A 19,672-nucleotide genomic window follows, 5' to 3' on the forward strand; every position below is an offset into this window, starting at 1 on the left:
AGGGTGTCAAGAGCAAGTCGATTTTGTAAAACCATAGATCTGATCGCAACCAATTCGGTATTGACCATCAGGAAACCTCCAGCAGTGTCAGTTGATAACCGATCTACTACTGTTGACAATTTGCAGATTCTGTGTGTATTCAGAGCCACTCCCACTGTAGGTATCAATGCACTAAATATATCACCTACTATTTCTCCAACACTTTCTCTTTTGCTACGTACTAATCCGTTAGTTTCTTCATTGCTTCCAGTAATTTTATCCACATGGTATATCTTTGGGAAGACAATACCAAAATAACAGCTTCCATACCAGTGATCTGGTAATTTGAAATAAGCCTTGTTCCCACATATATAATAAATTCTGGGAAACACAGGTTCTGTCCCATCTTTGAAACCCCAACCCCCAATTACCTTATGATTGTGCTCACATGTACTGGAACCAATGAAAATGTTATCATAATAACTAGTCATTTCTCTGTGTAGACAATGTTTCCCCTTCTTTTCGAAATCCAGCAACATAGCAGCATTAGCTCCACCATTTGAGGTGCTCCCTATATTTTCAGCCCACTTAGGGGTTTTCTGCTTTTTGTCATTCGCTTTTCTTTGGAAACATTCTCTTCTCCTCTCTTCTCTGCTATATTTAGAAATATTTTTTCTTTTTTGTGTAATAAACATGTTAAGTTATTTCTGTGTGCCTCACCTATATCTATTTTTCCTACTGTTAGAAAATATTCACCCATATAACGTGCTACATCTCTAGTAGTGTGAACAGGGTTCAGGTTTCTACGTACAGGAAGTTCAGAAAATATCATATCTGAATTAGAATAATAATACTGTAAAGATCCTTTCTTGTAAAATAAACTAGCTAAGATACTACAGGAAATTCCATATGTTAGTGGCTAGTGATGGTATGTCACTCCCTCAGCTACCGAAGTGGGCAGCTTCATGCAGACATAACAGTCTTCTATCTCCATTGCTTCTACATAGTGCACTAAAAGGTTTGCAAATACATTTAAATGAGTTCTGTTTTTGATTCTATTATAGTGCAGTCCTTCCTCATCTGGTGCATCTAAGTCTAGTCTAGTTTGTCTAAGGCTAAGTGCTTTCTCATGTATATCTACTCTTTGTGGTGTAACTTTCGTTTGCAGCTCATCTATGTCCATTGTCACTGGCTTAGTAGGGTACAAATTAGTATCTTTACTCATCATGTATGGAATAATTATGGTTAGTCCTATCCAGAGTATAAGTACTAGTGCTACACTACATAAACATACTTTGCAGCATGTTCTTACACAATTTCTTTTCGGTCTTCTGTTAACAATTGAATCCGCCATTGGGTCTTAAAGGAGTCTCAACCCCTCTTGGAAGCTTTTACACAGTCTTTGTCCTGAGCAATACTCAGGTGGGTCTTATTTCTTCGGTATTTTGATCAGTAGCCAGTTCTTCATCAGTCTCGTCACTTATCTCTAGGTTTTCAAAATCTTCCAGAACTATGTAGGTCCACTCGGGGCCCTTGTATTTATTATTAAGTGTTTTTAGTCGTGGACTTCTTCTTCTGGGTTGTATCACAGGTGGATCGGTTTGGCTTGTTACCTCATCCACTTGTTCAGGCTCTTCATTAATCTTCTTTAACCGTAGTCTCAGTCTCTCGACATATCTAGGCCACTTGTCTCCTTTTCTGAATTGTGTAACTGGTACTGTACTCTGGCCCTCTTCAAATGCTCTTTTATTCTCGCTCAGTTGTGGCACATCGATCTCAGTATCTTCTTCTTCTTTCCTCTCTATCTGACTAGTTCCAGGTCTTACTTCAGTTTCTTCTGCCTGGTTACTAAACTGGCCTAGTTCAGGAATCTGTTGGATTTGTCCTTTATCTATTTCACTTTCTTCGTCCTGAACACAATCGTCTATTCCTACCTGATCCTGCTCAAGCTCTTCGAACTCTTGATCTTCTTCTGCTTGAGTTTTTGACCTAATTTCTATCTGTCCCTTTTCAGATTCAGGAGTTTTGGGTGGTGTATCGATTACCTGATCTCTCCCTTTCTGGTCCTCCTCAGAGTCACTTTTGACATGAATTTCAATGACCTCAGTATCTTGCTCTATACCTGTCTCATCCTCGCTATCACTCTGTCTGTCTAAATAAGGTTGACTTCTGGTACGAACATATTCTGCTGGTATGTCGATTATTGGGATCCAATCATCTTGACTGGTGCTTGGTTGTTCTTCTTCAGCTTCTTCAGGATCAATTTCTTGAGACCCTTCAGCTGCGCAACCTTCAGCCTCAGTTTCATCAGTGTCCATCACCTTCTTTGTATGACTGACATGGATCCAGTGTGGAACTCCTGCACATTTTACTGCTGTGGTGGTGATCAGGATCACTTGTCGTGGTTTACTCCACCTGGGTTTGAGGCAGGATTTACGAGTATGTTTCTTAAGGACAACCCAATCTCCTGGGTTCAAATCATGAGCTGGAGTTGCTGGTCTGTCGACAGCGTCTTCCCCAATCTGGCGAGAGATAGACCGCACTTGATCAGCCAGTTCTTTGCAGTATTCCAGTACCAAATCATCAGATATGTTTAGCAGTCTGTGTCCTGGCACCCATGCTTTCCGCATTGCTCTTCCCATTAGTATTTCATGGGGACTTAAGCCTGTTTTCCGGTCTGGAATACTTCTAAGTCCCATCAGAATGAGTGGCAGAGCATCTGGCCACTCCAATCGAGTTGACTCATACATCTTTCCCAATCTTGACTTTATAGTGCCATTCAACTGTTCTACCACTCCAGATGCTTGTGGGCGATATGCACAGTCTAGTTTTTGCTTAATTTGGAATGCTTCACAAATTAGACCCATAATTTCGCTATTGACATGTTTCCTTCTGTCAGATTCAATTGTCACCGGAAATCCGAACCGTGGGATAAGCTCTCTAAGTAGAAGCTTAGCCACGGTGATGCTATCATTCTTACGTGCAGGGTAAGCTTCCACCCATTTTGAAAACAGGCAGACAATGACAAGTACATATTTTAGTCCTCGACAAGGGGGTAACTGAATGAAATCAATTTGCAATCTGATAAAAGGACCTTCTCCTTTTCTAATCTTTCCGGGCAACACCACTGTTCTCTTTCCTGGGTTCATTTGCTGGCAAATCAGAATTCTCTGACAAAGTGCTTCTGCTATGTTCCTGAATTTCGCATTAAACCATGTTCGTCTGAACAGACGTATCATAGCATCAATTCCTAAATGTGAATCTCCATGAATCAACCTAGCCATAGGAGCAAGCAGACAGTTGGGTAACACTACTGTTTCATCAAGGTAAACAATGACACCATCTTCAGCCCTTCTCTTACACCCTAACTTCCTCCACTCCTCCTTTTCTTTTGGCTCTGCTACATTCTGCAAGTCTCTCACTTCTTCCCATGTATCCACACCATCCAGTAACATAAGTTGGCAGCTGTTTCCGCCCATCTCAACCCATTTGTTTACAGCCATCTTGTATTTTGCACAATGTTGGGCTAACTGGTCAGCATATCGATTACCAGCTGTCACTTTGTCATTGCCAGATTTGTGAGCAGCACACTTGACCATAGCCACTTCTTTTGGCAATTGGATTGCTTCTAACAAATCCTTTACGTATTGACCATTTCTGATAGGGGTGCCTGAAAAAGTCAGGAACTCCATTTGCATCCATAATTGGCCATAGTCATGCACCACTCCGTAACCATACTGGCTGTCAGTGAATATGGTTACTTTCCAATTTTTCCCAAATTCACAGGCCTTTGTCAGGGCACCCAATTCGGCAATTTGTGCAGACTTGACTCCAGGTAAATAGGATGCTTCCACTGGACCTCCTAAGGTGCACACTGCGTAAGCAGTGCTTAAACCTCCTTCCTCATGTCTCATGCATGAGTCGTCAACAAACAGCTCATAGTGTGACTCAATTAAGGGCTCCTCTCTTATATCAGGCCTTGGCTTGGTACTGTATTCAGTTAAATAGTTAAATCAATGCAGTCATGTTCAATGTCCTCTTTATGTTCTGCACTGAATGAATTTGGCAGTAAGGTTGCTGGGTTCAAAATGTTGCACCGAGCAATGGTTACATTTCCTGCACCTACAAGAATTCTCTCGTACTTAGTCAGCCGACTGGGTGTGAGATACTGAGTCTTAGTCCTGGTCAGCAATATTACAACTGCATATGGAACATATTCGGTTACAGGATGTCCCATAATAATGGATTCACTCTGCTCAAGACTCATGCAAGTTGCAGCTACTGCTTTCAGACAACCAGGTAATGCGGCGGCCACTGGGTCTAAAGTGGACAAAAAGTATGCCACAGGTCGTCGCAACAATCCATGAATCTGAGTCAAAACTGAAAGTGCACAATTATCTCGTGTGTCACAAAAAAGTGTAAAATCTTTCTAATAGTCAGGCATTCCTAATGCTGGAGCTGTGCACAGGCAGTTTCTCAAATTTACAAAAGCAGTCATGCTTTCGTCATCCCATTCTACTGGGTCTTTGGCTCTTTTCTTCGTCATTTCTATCAGAGGCTTTGCAAGGACTGCGAATCCCACAATCCATTGCCTGCAATATCCTACAACTCCAAGAAACATCCTGACCTCTTTTTGTGTCTTTGGCAAATCCATGTTCTTAATTATTCTGATTACCTCTGTGGTAACTTTCCTGACACCTCTCTCTATCTGATGTCCCAGATATTTCACTGAGGTAGCACAGAATTGCAATTTCTCTAGGGACACTTTATGTCCTCCTTCTGGAGTTCTGGACTTTTTGGTTCTGTCCAGAGGTGTCAGGGAACAACACCCGAAGACCCCGGAGTTCCACCTGCCTTGGTGCACAAATGAACAGAAACACGGGCTTCTCGATGGTGGCGTCAAAGACCAAAGGTTTATTACTGCAGGGACACAGAAGTCACAGAAACCACACATGGGCAGATTCTAGGAGCCTGTTCGAATTGTACAAAGAGGGCTGCTCCTTATATACTAAAAATAGTGCTTCGGGCAAATTCTTCACATGTTACTACATTCCCAAACCTTTGCGTCCTAAACAATAAATATTTGGCGTTGCACAGGAATCGTCGACAATATCTGATGATACAACATTACGAATGAGAGGTTCCCACTTTTCCATCATAATCTCATGTCAACTTCTCATTCAAGACCCGGACCGCCTCATCGTAAATTTCGTTACCTCCCCCCAATAAAGGCCCAGAAGGAAAGGAGCAGAGCCAGGTGCAGAAGATAGAAAAGTAGGATAGGAGATGTTTGTGGGTCGTAAATGGGCAAGGCTACCGGCTTCGGCCGCCTAATCATGATCGGGACAATGGACACGAGAACCAGTTCGGTGGGGCTGGCCTCGGGCAGAGGAGGCAGCCTTTGTCGAGTCATGCAGCTACAGCGTGTTCTGTTCCAAGGTGCACGTGTCACTAGAGAGGTGAATCTCCGGCTAAGGCTACGTGTCCTTGATCAAAATGAAGTGATCAGAGGTTATTGCGTATGTGAGGGCAAGAAACACAAAATGGCTGCCATGATCTAAGATGGATGCCGTGGGTGCATCAGAAATGTGTCTGTTACAGGAGTACTCTTGCTCGTAGCGTAGCGAAAACACCAGGATATGCTAAATGGATCATTTGCGGTTCGCTGATACCCATATTATGCATTTCCGACAATATTGAAAACACAGGTTCAAATCGTCACGGAACCTCAGACCCTCCTTTTGCCCTTACATAGGCAATTACTCAGTCTATGTCAGAATCTAATTCTATGCTCATCAGGTCAGTGACATGCTGTTGTATCATCATCTTTTCTCGTGCCTTTTCTCCAAACGCAGGTGGTTTCCTAAAACAGGAGGCAGCACAAAGACTACACAGAGCAGGACCACACTGGATAATCAGGCAGCATGAGAAGAGGAATACTAAGATGACACCAATGACCATTAGAACCTTCCATCCCCACGCTGATATCAGAGTCCAAAACCACTCCATAAAGGACCAGTTTCCCTTGTCTACGTGAATAGAATCGGAAATCTTGTGTAGCTTCGAGATCGCCTCATAGACTGTTGGAGCATTATTAGGAATAAAGACACAGCAGCTCGATTGGATCATTCTGCATACCCCACCTCGATCTGCAAGTATAACGTCTAGAACCATACGATTCTGCAACGTCATGAGTCTATCCGCCTGAAGCTCAGCTGTCAGATTGCTAAGGGCACCAGCAGTTTCGGTAATAGTAGATTCAACTACCCGTGTTAGCTGACGTATGTTTCTACTATTGGCCATAGGCCCTCAGAACGGAAGGAAACCTTTGAAGAAGTCTCCAGCTTCCTGACCAGCGGTATCTTCCTTGCTAAAGACACCTCTCGCTACTCTGGTCCTGTGGTAGTCAGATGAAGCAGTGTATGTTGGGGGCAACAATCGAGCAATATAGCATGATCCTGAAAAGTCGGCAGGCAACCATGTATAAGCTCGGTCTCGACAGATGAAGTAGGTACCCCTAGCAGTAAGAAAGGCAGGGGAAGAGTTAGCCGGAAACACGTAAGTCTCTACGCACTCACTCCTCCCTAGCTGAGCTCTCGGATTTCTTCCATTACCTTGCAAACAGACCTGACCTCGGTGAGGTACGACCCAGATTGGAGTTGAGCTTTTACGCTTGCTTTCTCCCAAACTAAGGCGATACTCTGAAGAATTCCAACTTAAATATACTCGCAATTCGTCTCTAGGGTAAGATGGAGTATTATTGACGTCCTTGATCATGTCAATAATTCCCTGGACTAAAGCTTTGTTGGCAGAGTTATATTTAGTGGAACGTGGTGGACGTGGGGGATAGGTTTCAAGGGCATAAGCAAAGATTGTTTGAAGGGCCTGAAATGATCCATTGTAGCTGAAAGGCAAAACCAGATAGGGAATACCTTTATCCATAGTGTGGGGTATCGAGCCACACACCCAGCAGTCTGTAGTGTTAACTACCAGTTGGTGTTGATGCAAGAGCTGTACAAAAGTGTTATTGATGAATTCAGAGCGTCGAGCTTGCTCATGTTCAGGAAACGAATGAAAAGAGTGTATAGAAGAAACAGTAGAAGTAACAGGATCAAGGGGAGGTACTGTAGTTACTGGTACAAAAATCAAACTTATACCGAAAACGATTCCACTCACCAACGTTATCAAAACAGTCAAAAATGTAATGGCACATTGTATTAAAAAGCATTTGCTGTGAAGAATTCTGTAAAGTCTGTTTCTGCGAACATAAATCACATTTTCTCGTTGCAGCGCAGGAAGCTCCATCTTCTACAATCCGCTCGCGACCACTGATGATGTGTACGTAGATGAAAATGCCTCTATCAGCCCTGGGAGTTCCCAGAACCAACAGAAAGATCGACCTTGTGTCAGACCCCCGCAGATTCAACTAGGTACACAGCCACGACCCTACGGCTACCCAGACGGCAAGGCAATTTTAAAAAACAATAAAACAATAGCAAACTTCCTGGCTGAAGGCAAAAGTTCAAAATTTCAAAATATCACAATGGGCAGTTGCCTGCTTTATTTGTCCATATTACGAGGTCGTAAATTGTATCTTTGCTTCGCAGGCACTGTTTGATCGGCAAATAGCGTATCACTAGTAGTTGTTGCAGTGTTCAGGTTCGCAGATGACAGAGTTTTTTCTGATGCAGAGGACAAATGTTCATAGTTCAAAGGAGTCTTTTCAGAAAGAGAGTCAGAGTTTGGAATGTCGGTAATCAATTCGGCATCGCTGAAAGGGATGAACTTTGGCGTTGTTTCAAATTCGGAGGCACCAATTCCCTTCTTCACCCAGTCGTCGTAAGGAAGTGGCAAAGGTACACGCTTGACATGAGATGCGTGCACCCAATGCTTGCGACCAGCTACACGAACTGCTGTTCTCGTTGCAAGCAGGACTTGGAAGGGGCCGACGTATCTGGGCTGAAGATTCTTCGTCCTCGCAAAGTTCCTGATCACGACTTGATCGCCGGGTTTCAGCTGATGCCCTGGACTCTCCGGAGGCTTTGGCAATGCATCAAAAACCTGTTGGTGAATAAGACTCAATTTAGCAGTCAAGTCGTAAAGGTAGTCTATCAACATAGGATATTCCAGAGAACAAAACTCTTTAGGCCTCGGCACACCCCAAATATTTGCCGGGCGGCCAAAAACTATCTCATAGGGGCTAAGCCCCACTCTAGAATGTACAGTTGCTCTCGTGGATAACAAAGCCAAAGGAAGTGCGTCTGGCCAGGGTAAACCCGTGGATGCTTGAATTTTGGCTAGTTTTAGTTTGAGGGTGCCATTGTAACCCTCAACTAAACCAGCAGACTGGGGATGGTTCGCACTGTGGAACTTTTGTTTTATGCCTAGGCCGGCACACACACTCTGCATAACTTTCCCTATAAACTCACTTCCGTTATCTGACCATACAATCCGTGGCATTCCGTATCTAGGGAAATATTCTTTGAGAAGAATCTTGGCAGTTGATAGGGCAGTATTGTCCTTTAGTGGATATGCTTCGATCCATCTGGAAAAAGCACAGACTACCACCAGGACGTATTTCAGATTATTACACCGATTCATGTGAATGAAGTCTAACTGAATAACTTCAAAGGGGCAGGAAGGAGGAGCGAAGTGACCAGCAGGAGTTGGAGTTCCCTTGCCAGGATTATGCATCAGGCATACCATACAATTTTTCACTACTCTCTCTGCACATTTACTGATCCCATCATTCTTCCAGACTGGAGCCAACATCTTACAAATTCCCTTAGAACTTATATGCGCTACTCCATGCGCCATTGTCACCACTGCAAGTACATACGCATCAGGCAACATCCAACGCTGCTGTTCTGTCAAATCAATCCAACACCCATTCGAATCCAACTTGCCCGTACTTTCCCTCCATACACGTTTTTCCTCCTCAGTTGCCTCTTTCTGAATTTCTTTCACACTTTCCATTGTATCCTCACACATTCCAGACTCAGCAATCCATCTTGCAGACGTAGCAACATACATTCTGCTCATCATGTCTCTAGCTGTTTGTTTAGCAGTTTCATCAGCAAAAGCATTCCCACGACCAACATCATCCGTAATTGCTTTATGAGCACTGCACTTTACAATCGCAACTTCAGTCGGCAAGGTTAAAGATTCCAACAAGTCGTTAACTAGCTGACCATGTTGAATCTTAGTCCCATGGGACGTAATGAAACCTCTTTCTTTCCACAAACGGCCAAAACTATGGGCCACGCCAAATGCGTACTGACTATCTGTGAACACATTCACTCTCTTTCCCTTAGCTAAAACACACGCTCTTGTTAGAGCTATTAATTCTGCAGCTTGGGCAGAATTCTGACTCACTCTTGCAGTCTCCACAATCGTTATCAAAGTCGTTACTGCGTAAGCAGCAGTCACATCACCATTCTCCAATTTAAAACATGATCCATCCACATACAGTGTGCCATCTGGATCTGACAATGGAGTGTCTTTTAGGTCAATACGTCCTTTTGTCTCTTCCTCCGTTCTAAAACAGCAATCATGGGGTTCGGAATCACTCGACTCTTGATTAGCCGGCAACAACGTTGCTGGATTCAATATATTACATCTTTTGATCTGAATATGGCTCGCTAGTAATGTCAGCTCGTAACCAGATAGTCTCGCACTGGTAAGGTGTTGTGTCTTAGTTCGGTTCATGAGTGTATCCACAGCATGAGGAACCATGACCACTAGCATATTGTTCATCACCAAACCAGCAGATTGTCGAATGGAAGCCGCAGCTGCCGCTGTAGCTCTCAAACAACTAGGTAACGCTCTAGCTACCGGGTCTAATGTTGATGAAAAATACGCACAAGGGCGTTGTTTATCACCAAATGTCTGTGTCAGAACACTCAACGCGCAACCCTCTCTCTCGTGAACGTAGAGCGTGAATGGCTTGCTGTAATCAGGTGTACCTAATACAGGAGCTGAACACAAAGCATTTCGTAATTCAGTAAAACTCTCCTGACATTCATCAGACCATGGCACCGGACTTGGAACATTTTTCCCAGTCAAAGCTACCAATGGTTTTGCTAAAAGAGAAAAATTTGGGATCCACTGCCTACAGTAAGATGTAATACCTAAAAAGGCACGCACTTCTCTCTGCGTGCGAGGAACACTCATCTGCGTAATTGCTTTTATTCTCTCTGGGGTCAACTTCCTTCCCTCTTTTGACAAGAGATGACCTAGGTAGGTCACTTCTTGGCAGCAGTATTGCATTTTCGAAGGTGACACCTTGTGATTCAAATTAGACAAATGATGCAATAACGAAATTGTAGCTGCTTTGCAAGTTTCCTTGTCATCGGCAGCCACTAGAAGATCATCTACATACTGTACTAGGGCAGAACCTGGAGGAAGGACAAAGGTATCTAACTGACTTTTTAATGCTTGACTGTAAATAGATGGGCTTTCACAATAGCCTTGTGGAGCGCGTTTAAATCTGAAACTTCGGCCTCCTAGACAGAAGCCGAAAATATCCCTGCTTTCTTCGGCTATCGGAATGCTGAAAAAGGCATTCTTCAAGTCGATGACTGAAAACCAAGTAGCTGTAGCAGGAATTAATGTTAACAAGGCAGTAATGTCTGGAACCACAGGAAACTGCGGAACTACAATCTTATTAACTTCTCTGAGGTCGATGACAAACCTATACACTGGGGGCTTTGTAGGATCAGTTCGTTTTAAAACCGGTAATACAGGGCTGTTACAGACGTTTCCTCTAGTTTCTTCAACCACACCTTTCTTAATCAAATCTTGTATAATCAATAAAAGTGCTCGTTCACCTTCACTAGATATTTTATATTGAGGAATTCGTGGAAATTTTACATTTGCTTTCAACGTGACTACATATGGTGGTATTTCCAAAAGGCCTACATCGTTAGGACCAGTCGCCCAAAGAGTATCAGGGAGTGAACGCAGCTCTGGCGGGAGTGCATCCATTGACAAGTACATCGGAGAGGTGATTCTTTTACCCAATGTAAGCTGTACTCCTTCCGGAGAACAGTACAATGTCGCATATAGTCGTTTTAACAAGTCTAAACCAAGCAGATTTTCATTACAACCTGTCGTCAAAATCAGGGGTGCTTTCAATTGACACGGTCCAACAGAAATAGACAAAGGACCAGATATCGGGTTGTAAACAGGGGCGCCTGAAAAACCTACAGAAACATTTGTCGAGCCGGACAAAGGTGCGCCAGGGAGTTTTGCATGAATGATAGAACTTTTTGCTGCACCAGTATCCAACAGAAACGGTTCGACTACACCTGATGTTGCTACTGCGACATAAGGCCCACTCTGATCCACTGGAACTGATACTACTCCCTCTCTCTGTCCATGGCTGTCCTAATACCCATTTTGCTGAAATCCCTCATCCACTTCACAATAATCTTCAACAAGATACTGTTGAGATCTATTTTGCTGAGCAGACTGTCCATTTCGTTGATCAAAGTGATTGGAAGGACGATCATTCGTCTGGGGAGGCATAGCACCTCGCCCCCGACCTCTAGAATTTTGCACAAAACCACCACGACCTCTCTGAGCTGCTGCTGCATTGTTTTGCGCTAAGACTGGACACTCATTCTTGTAGTGACCCTCTTTCTTACAGTACGCACACTGGTTCCACTGATATTGAGGTCTCGGTGAACTATAATCTGTTCTTTGATATGAACCCTGTTGTGTATTGTTCTGATTCGTGCGAGGCGGATACGCCTGCTGCAAAAGAACTTTAGTTTTTAAGTCTTTCGTTTTCTTATCTGATTTCTCTTTCTCCTCTTTATCCCTGTTTTCATAATACTGTGCAGTTGCAAGTATTTGCGCAGTTGTAGAAACAGCCCACGCACTCTCGGAATCCTTTAATTTATTGCATAACTCAGGTAACAAATTATGCACAAATTTATCGACAAACAGTCTCTGTCCTCCTTCTGTGCTCATATCCTGACCACTGTGATCTACAAAAGTCTCTTCGAACCTCGTGAAGAAGTCGGAGACACTTTCGTCTTTCTTCTGCCTGCATGCGGACAACTTGTCCCAATTAACACGCAATGTGGGCATCAGAGTCTTCATTAAGTCAATTATCCTACCTGGAAGGTCAGCAATCAGAGGTTCGGGTTTTGCACCACCTACTTGCTGACCATCCGCTGCAATGATAGCTGCCCAATCACCACCAAGGGCAACTGGATGATTCTCTTTACGAATTTTAGCCCAAATTGGTTGCGGAACTACATTACCAAATAACATATCGATGTCCGCTAAGTTCATTATACAAGCCTCAACTGTCTGTGTTAATTCCTTATAGTACCCAGCAGGATTCTTACGCGGGTCTGGCAAGGCCTGCTTCACTGCTAGCACTTCAGCTCGTTTCCACGGAATATGTATCCACACTCTCTGGAATTGCGCCGGAGCGGCTACAATACCACGGACATTATCAGCTTGCACAGCATCGCGCCAAATTGGAGGAACCTCCCTCATTGGATATTGGCGACTTAGCTTCGTTTTACTTTTCTCTAAATCTCTTGGTGAACGAAGTGATGGGTCATTTCTATAACTTAAAATCAGTTCCATCGCTTCTTCTATATTTTCACCTACTATCATTCCTGCAGCAAACTCTTTCTGAACCTTAATTAAATCTTCTAAATTTGATTCAACATCATCTTCTTCTATTTCCTCACGTAACAGCGAGCACATCTCATCAAAGACATACCGTTGCGTTAGTTCCTTCCACTGCATAAATGTATCTAGCACATCTCTCGTACTATATCTTCTACTCTTCGAAATCCATCTGAGAGCCGTGGAATCTAAAATTCCCCGTTCCTCAGTACTCGGAAGCTGACTACGTCTTTGTACAGAGTCAGAAGTAGGAGTCTTGATTAAAGTTTTATAGAGGGGAGACAGAATGTTAGAGACGGAATCAGTGATTCTTCGACGAACAGAGAGCGGAGTCAGCATACTGGCAGATGCAGAGAACACAGTAGAGGTAGGAACAGATAGCGGGACCGTAGAGGTATCAAGGAAGATAGGTATAGGTAAGGAAGTCGGCAACCCAGGAAGAGGAGGTGCCGTAGGAACATGCACATTGACTACAGGAGGTACAGGGGCTTGATTCTGGGGGGCAGGAGCAGGAATACCAGGTTGACCAGCAACCGGCAATTGAACATTCGGTAAAGGCGGAGCCGTAGCACCTTGAGCATACGGTGGAGGTGATCGTAACAAATAAGACAACAGAGGATCGTTTTCGGAATCCTCTAGTATCTTAATTGTTTTCGATGGCAAGGCAGGGTAGCACTTGTCAATCGCTAAATTATGCTCTCTAATGGCCACCTCTATGGCCTTCTCGGACTCGTTAACTTGCAGCTGTTTAGCCGCTTGTTCTAGAGTCAACTCTTCTTGTTCTTTCTGTTCTTTCTTCAACCTTTTAATTTCTCTCTGTTTGGATTCTTTTCGCCAGTAACGGAAAGAATCAAACATTGCCGGCCGGGCTTTCTTCCTAAACAATTTCGCTTCTAAATTGTCAAGGATTTCGGGTTCAAAACTACCGTGCAGTGGCCAACTAAGGACACCATCTTTCTCAGTGTATCGGACCCACACCTCATTATAAGATATAGGACCCACACCATGTTTGCAGTACACGTCATATAGGGGAGTCCCAATCGGAGGAACCAGACATGAGTCCTCCAATCGTGAATCACTGTTGCAACCAAAACAAGACAACATACAGTTTCTCCGACTTACCATTTTGCAATCCGGAACACAGAACGAACAAAAACACAAAACAGATATGTGCACCTGAACCAAGAACTTAGGCCTACCAAAAGCGAACTAATGTATCGATACCCAAACTAAACCAAATAGATTATCGTAACCAGAACAACCAGTGATAATCTTACGAAACCAAACCAAACCAAGAACCAAAAAGGATTTTAACAACCCTTACGAAGTAACCAGCTAACTATCACTAAATACTTAACTGAGGCACTGAAGACGTCACCAAGGAGAAACCCGTCACGTTTCGCTGTACTAAGGACTGCACCTCGGGTCCAAGACAGGGCGACGGTCAAGGCAACGGCCCACTGCAGCCGTCCTGAACGGGAACCCTCGTGGAAGAGAACTTCGGGCCACTTTTGCGATATGCCGGGATCGATGAAGTGGGGCGCCTCCCTCAGGAATCTTCACACGAAGCTTCCCGAACTCTTCAGGCTTTTGGACCGGTACCGAATGACGTCGCCCCACGTTGGGCGCCAATTGGAGTTCTGGACTTTTTGGTTCTGTCCAGAGGTGTCAGGGAACAACACCCGAAGACCCCGGAGTTCCACCTGCCTTGGTGCACAAATGAACAGAAACACGGGCTTCTCGATGGTGGCGTCAAAGACCAAAGGTTTATTACTGCAGGGACACAGAAGTCACAGAAACCACACATGGGCAGATTCTAGGAGCCTGTTCGAATTGTACAAAGAGGGCTGCTCCTTATATACTAAAAATAGTGCTTCGGGCAAATTCTTCACATGTTACTACATTCCCAAACCTTTGCGTCCTAAACAATAAATATTTGGCGTTGCACAGGAATCGTCGACAATATCTGATGATACAACATTACGAATGAGAGGTTCCCACTTTTCCATCATAATCTCATGTCAACTTCTCATTCAAGACCCGGACCGCCTCATCGTAAATTTCGTTACCTCCCCCCAATAAAGGCCCAGAAGAAAAGGAGCAGAGCCAGGTGCAGAAGATAGAAAAGTAGGATAGGAGATGTTTGTGGGTCGTAAATGGGCAAGGCTACCGGCTTCGGCCGCCTAATCATGATCGGGACAATGGACACGAGAACCAGTTCGGTGGGGCTGGCCTCGGGCAGAGGAGGCAGCCTTTGTCGAGTCATGCAGCTACAGCGTGTTCTGTTCCAAGGTGCACGTGTCACTAGAGAGGTGAATCTCCGGCTAAGGCTACGTGTCCTTGATCAAAATGAAGTGATCAGAGGTTATTGCGTATGTGAGGGCAAGAAACACAAAATGGCTGCCATGATCTAAGATGGATGCCGTGGGTGCATCAGAAATGTGTCTGTTACAGGAGTACTCTTGCTCGTAGCGTAGCGAAAACACCAGGATATGCTAAATGGATCATTTGCGGTTCGCTGATACCCATATTATGCATTTCCGACAATATTGAAAACACGGGTTCAAATCGTCACGGAACCTCACTTCACCCAGATGATTCAATAAAGCAATGGTATCAACAACACAGGCTTTTCGTGATTTTGAGGCCACCAAAAGGTTGTCTATGTACTGAACCAAGACAGACTGTCCAGGTAGCACTAACGACTCCAAACACTTTCTCAAAATCTGATTAAAGATTGAGGGTCTCTCTGTGTACCCCTGAGGGACACGATTCCAAACATAAACATGACTGTTGAATTAAAATGAGAAAAGAAATTTGCTATCTGGGTGCAATGGGATCGAGAAAAATGCATGGCATAGGTCTATAACAGTAAACCATCCAGCCTCCCACAGTATCTGATACAGAATCACTGCAGGATTTGGCACAACTGGACAGCAAGGGACAACAATTTTATTAACCTTTCTCAGGTCCTGTACTACTCTGTACTTACCGCTAGGTTTCTTTATTCCAATTATTGGGGAGTTACATGGACTGCTCATTACTTCTTCCAAGATTCCTGCTTCCAACAACCGTTTTATCTCTACTGCAACTCCTGCTTTTATTTCCATATTCATTTTGTACGGTCGTGTATTTGGGTAAACTGCATCTTCTTTTATGGTTACTTTTATTGGGTCAACATTTGCCATTAATCCTACATCCTTTCCTGTAAAATCTCATACTTCTGGTTTTACCGTCTGTTGTAATTCTTCTGGTAAGTCTTCTATTGTCAACTTAGCAATGTCAGTCTCTGGTTTCGCTAACATTAGCTTGTAAACTCCGTCTTCATCTGGAGTCTGAATTTCAACACCATTTGGAGTGCAAAAGATGGTGCAGTTCATTTTGCACAACAAATCTCGTCCTAGCAAATTTACAGGACTGGAGTCACAGACTACAAATCTATGCATTTCTTTAAAATTCCCTATTTTTACTTCCATTGGTTCTGTGACTGGGGTTCTAATTTGTTTATTAGAAATGCCCACTACTTGGATCGCTTCTCCCGAGAGGGGTAGGTTTGGAACGTCTGCTGTTCTCACAGTAGAACGGGTAGCACCAGTGTCCAAAAGAAAGGTGACATCATTTCCTTCAACCTTTCCTTCAATGTATGGCCCTGACTGGTCTACCGGCAAGGAGGCGCCAAGCACGCACTCCTCGTCCTCCCCCCTCAGGCACCGTCAGTAAGGTTCTTCATAAAAGAATGTGTCATTCAAAAGGAATTGTGAAGTTGATGCATCTTTTTTTCCCTTCCTTCCCAATTCTGAGTTTCTACATTCTGTTGTGCTTTGCTCCTATAATTTGGCATAGGCACCGGGGAAATCTGGTGCTGTGCTACCTGTTGCTGGGTCTTCCGTGGCACCTCAGGCTGTGTCTGTGGATTTAAATCATTATTTTACACATTACCATTCTGCGCAGCCTTACACTCATCTTTCCAGTGCCCCAACTTGCCACGTCCGTGACAGGGGAACTTCTTTTTCGCTTCTTCCCTATTGAATTTTCCTCTGGGCCTACCCCCACTCCCATCGCCCCTATTCTGATTAGTAGTCATCTGGTTCAGCTGTTGCTCCTGGTGCTCTGCTAATTTTACTTGTGCCCACATAACTTTTTCTTTCAATTCTTTCCGTTTGTTTTCTAGTTCATCTTCACAATATTTTGCATATTTCAGGACCTCATCTATGGGTTTAGCTTGCCAACAAATTTTATTGTCTTTAATCCATTGTGAAATTTCTGGTCTCAATCCTAACACAAATCGATAAATAAAATGTGTCATGTCCTTCATGTCAATGTTGTCTAATCCACTGTATTGTTTAAAGGTCTGTAGTAGACGTTCATAATATGAATGCACTGTTTCGTCTTTATTCTGAGTGGTTCTGTCTATTTTCATCCAATCGGTCTCTTTTGCAGGCACCTTTCCTTTCAGGTAAAGTATTACCTGATTATATTTCTTCATTACATCCTCAGAAGGTGCTCCTGTCTTCGGGTCTCTTGGGTATTCATCACTAGGCCAATCAACTGCTATTTTGCATTCTGTCCACAAATCTACGGGGACTACAATGTCAAATAACCCATCTAAGTCTTTCAAAAGCCACTTCGACACCTTTACAAATCTCTCGACCTGTCTGTACCATTCTACAGGCTTTTCTCGCAATTTTGGGAAATCATTCGTAAATGACAAAATATCCTGTCGGGACCATGGAACATGCACATAGCCTCCACCTGGTACTTCTCACATGGGACACCATTTTTCTACTTTATCTGCTTCTTTTAAAACATATTCTGAAGCCATTCGCCTTGATCGAATTTCTTCCTTTTTCTTTGCCCATCTTGCTTTCCATTTTTCTAATTCTCCCCATTTTTGCATTAAATTCATCAGTTCTCTGATCGGTACTTTTTTCCCAGACACATTCATGTTTTCTAAATCTTTGTCAGAGAATTCTACTCGGTAAAGTTTCTGCAATACTTTAGATTTTCCAATGTCAATTCCCATGCTATTTGCAGTGTCCATTAATTTTTTGTGAAACACCTTTGTATTTCTAGTGATGCTTTTACAAACAAACAGTAATTCGTCTTCACTAAGGGTATTTAATCTCTCCAATCCCACATTCCCAGCCATCATTTCTTCTATTTCAATACTCAATTTATATATGTCTAATGGCTTGGGCTGTGTTTTGGTCTCTCTATTTCTCAGGTCCATCTGTCTATTTCTTCAGGAGTTACTACAGTGGTACTACTCGTACCTGAGGAAGTCTCTATCTGCACTTCCCTTGAGGTTAATGGAGTGGTTCTCCTTATTGAACCACTTTCAGGTTCCCTTATTGGTAAATCCATTAAGGATATCACTGATCCACATTCACTTGCCTGGTCGACCACTATCAGGGGCTCTTTTCTTGGCTGTATCACTGATGCAGTTATAACGGGAGTCTTTAGACTAGCTTGTTTATCTCCGTACAAAGGAACAACTGGGCCAATAGTCACTGGAATTGTCAAAGCCTCAGGACTTGTATTTAATTGGGAATTTTTCTGAATTAATTTACTTCTCTGTTTATTTAAAGCTTCTCTTTCTCTTTCTTGTAACACCCTTTTGATGGAGGTCTCATGTATCACTTGCGGAATTAAGGGTGGCTTTAAAGACGGGGCAGTCGGGTTTGTTGTACTTGACCCCTCATTACAAGGTGGTCTAAAGAACGGGTTGTTTGGATTCACTATTCTCGTTTCTCCGTTATAGGGTGGTGGATTCTTCATTAATAAATCCTCCATGTAATCATCATCGGAATCACCACTAGTCATTAAATGTCTAGTTTTCTCAGTCCTTTTACCTCCCACAGGCTCCTCTACCGTCAGTACTGGGTAAAGCCCTTCCACTAACATATTTTGTCTCCATTGTTTCATTTGTTTTTCTTTAGAATCTCGTGGAACGTTTGAGTAAAATGTACTCAGTCCTTTATCAATTCTAGGTCTGTCTCGCTCAAAAGCCTTGATCTCCCATTTTTCTAATGCCTCATATTGCGTTAACCTAGGTCTGGGATGTAAATCATTCATTCGAGTCCTTAAATTAAACAAAATTCTTCCATTAAAGGTGCCGTCTAAGGGAAATGCCAACATTCCCTCATCTTTTGTGTATTCCACCCAGTTCTCTAACCATACACAGGAATGGTATCCCCTGTCAAACATCATGAATGAAGCAGGAGTATTCGGTGGTGGAATAATGATTCCTTCTCTAGTCTTAATAGGCTTGTCTTTCTTAAAGTAATTCTTAACTTTGTCTACAAGTGTCAGTTTTCTCTCACTTCCGTACATTTTGTTAGGTCTGCCTCTTAACATCTGATCCCTATCAAACAATAAGTATCTCGGATCAGGTCGATTTTCTGGATGACTTGGATACCACATATATTTCACTAAATCTCAAATTGTGCAAAAATACTTCTTTCTGTTTACTAAATGCTTCCAATACTAGCGCGTCTTTTATTTCTCGACAACCAATCGACGCTGTGGTTGCAAGTAATTTCAATCGATAGGTGCGAGGCCTTTTCGTGAGATGAGTTCTCACGCTCCTGCGCTCACCCCTCCTTTACAATGCTATCTCAGCTACACACCCACTGTCTCGACCAATACGAGTGCGGCACTGAGTGACATCAGCGCAGCTCCGCAACTGACTCCCTCCTTCACAAGGTATTTCGAAACTCAGTTCTTTTGAATTTTAAAGTGCATATTTTATTATTTAACAACGTTAACACATTTGCCACTGTACCCGAGTGACTAGATAGGAAAGAAATATTTCACTGCAAGTAAATCCCTTCCGTTTACTTTTCTTACACTATGAGTAGAACCCTTTCGCCTACCCTTCACACAAGCATTAGAGAACCTGCTACTCCTCCAGACTCATCCACTCCGGGATATATACTGAGGCCAAAGTTTCACCAGCGAACCTCTTTGCTATCAATCAAGCTTAGATGAACCTGCTACTCCTTCCGTGTGACCCTTACTAGGTTATAACACAATAGAAGTT

This window comes from Lissotriton vulgaris, chromosome 6 (genome assembly GCF_964263255.1).
Source record: "Lissotriton vulgaris chromosome 6, aLisVul1.2, whole genome shotgun sequence".
In the NCBI taxonomy this organism is placed as follows: domain Eukaryota; kingdom Metazoa; phylum Chordata; class Amphibia; order Caudata; family Salamandridae; genus Lissotriton; species Lissotriton vulgaris.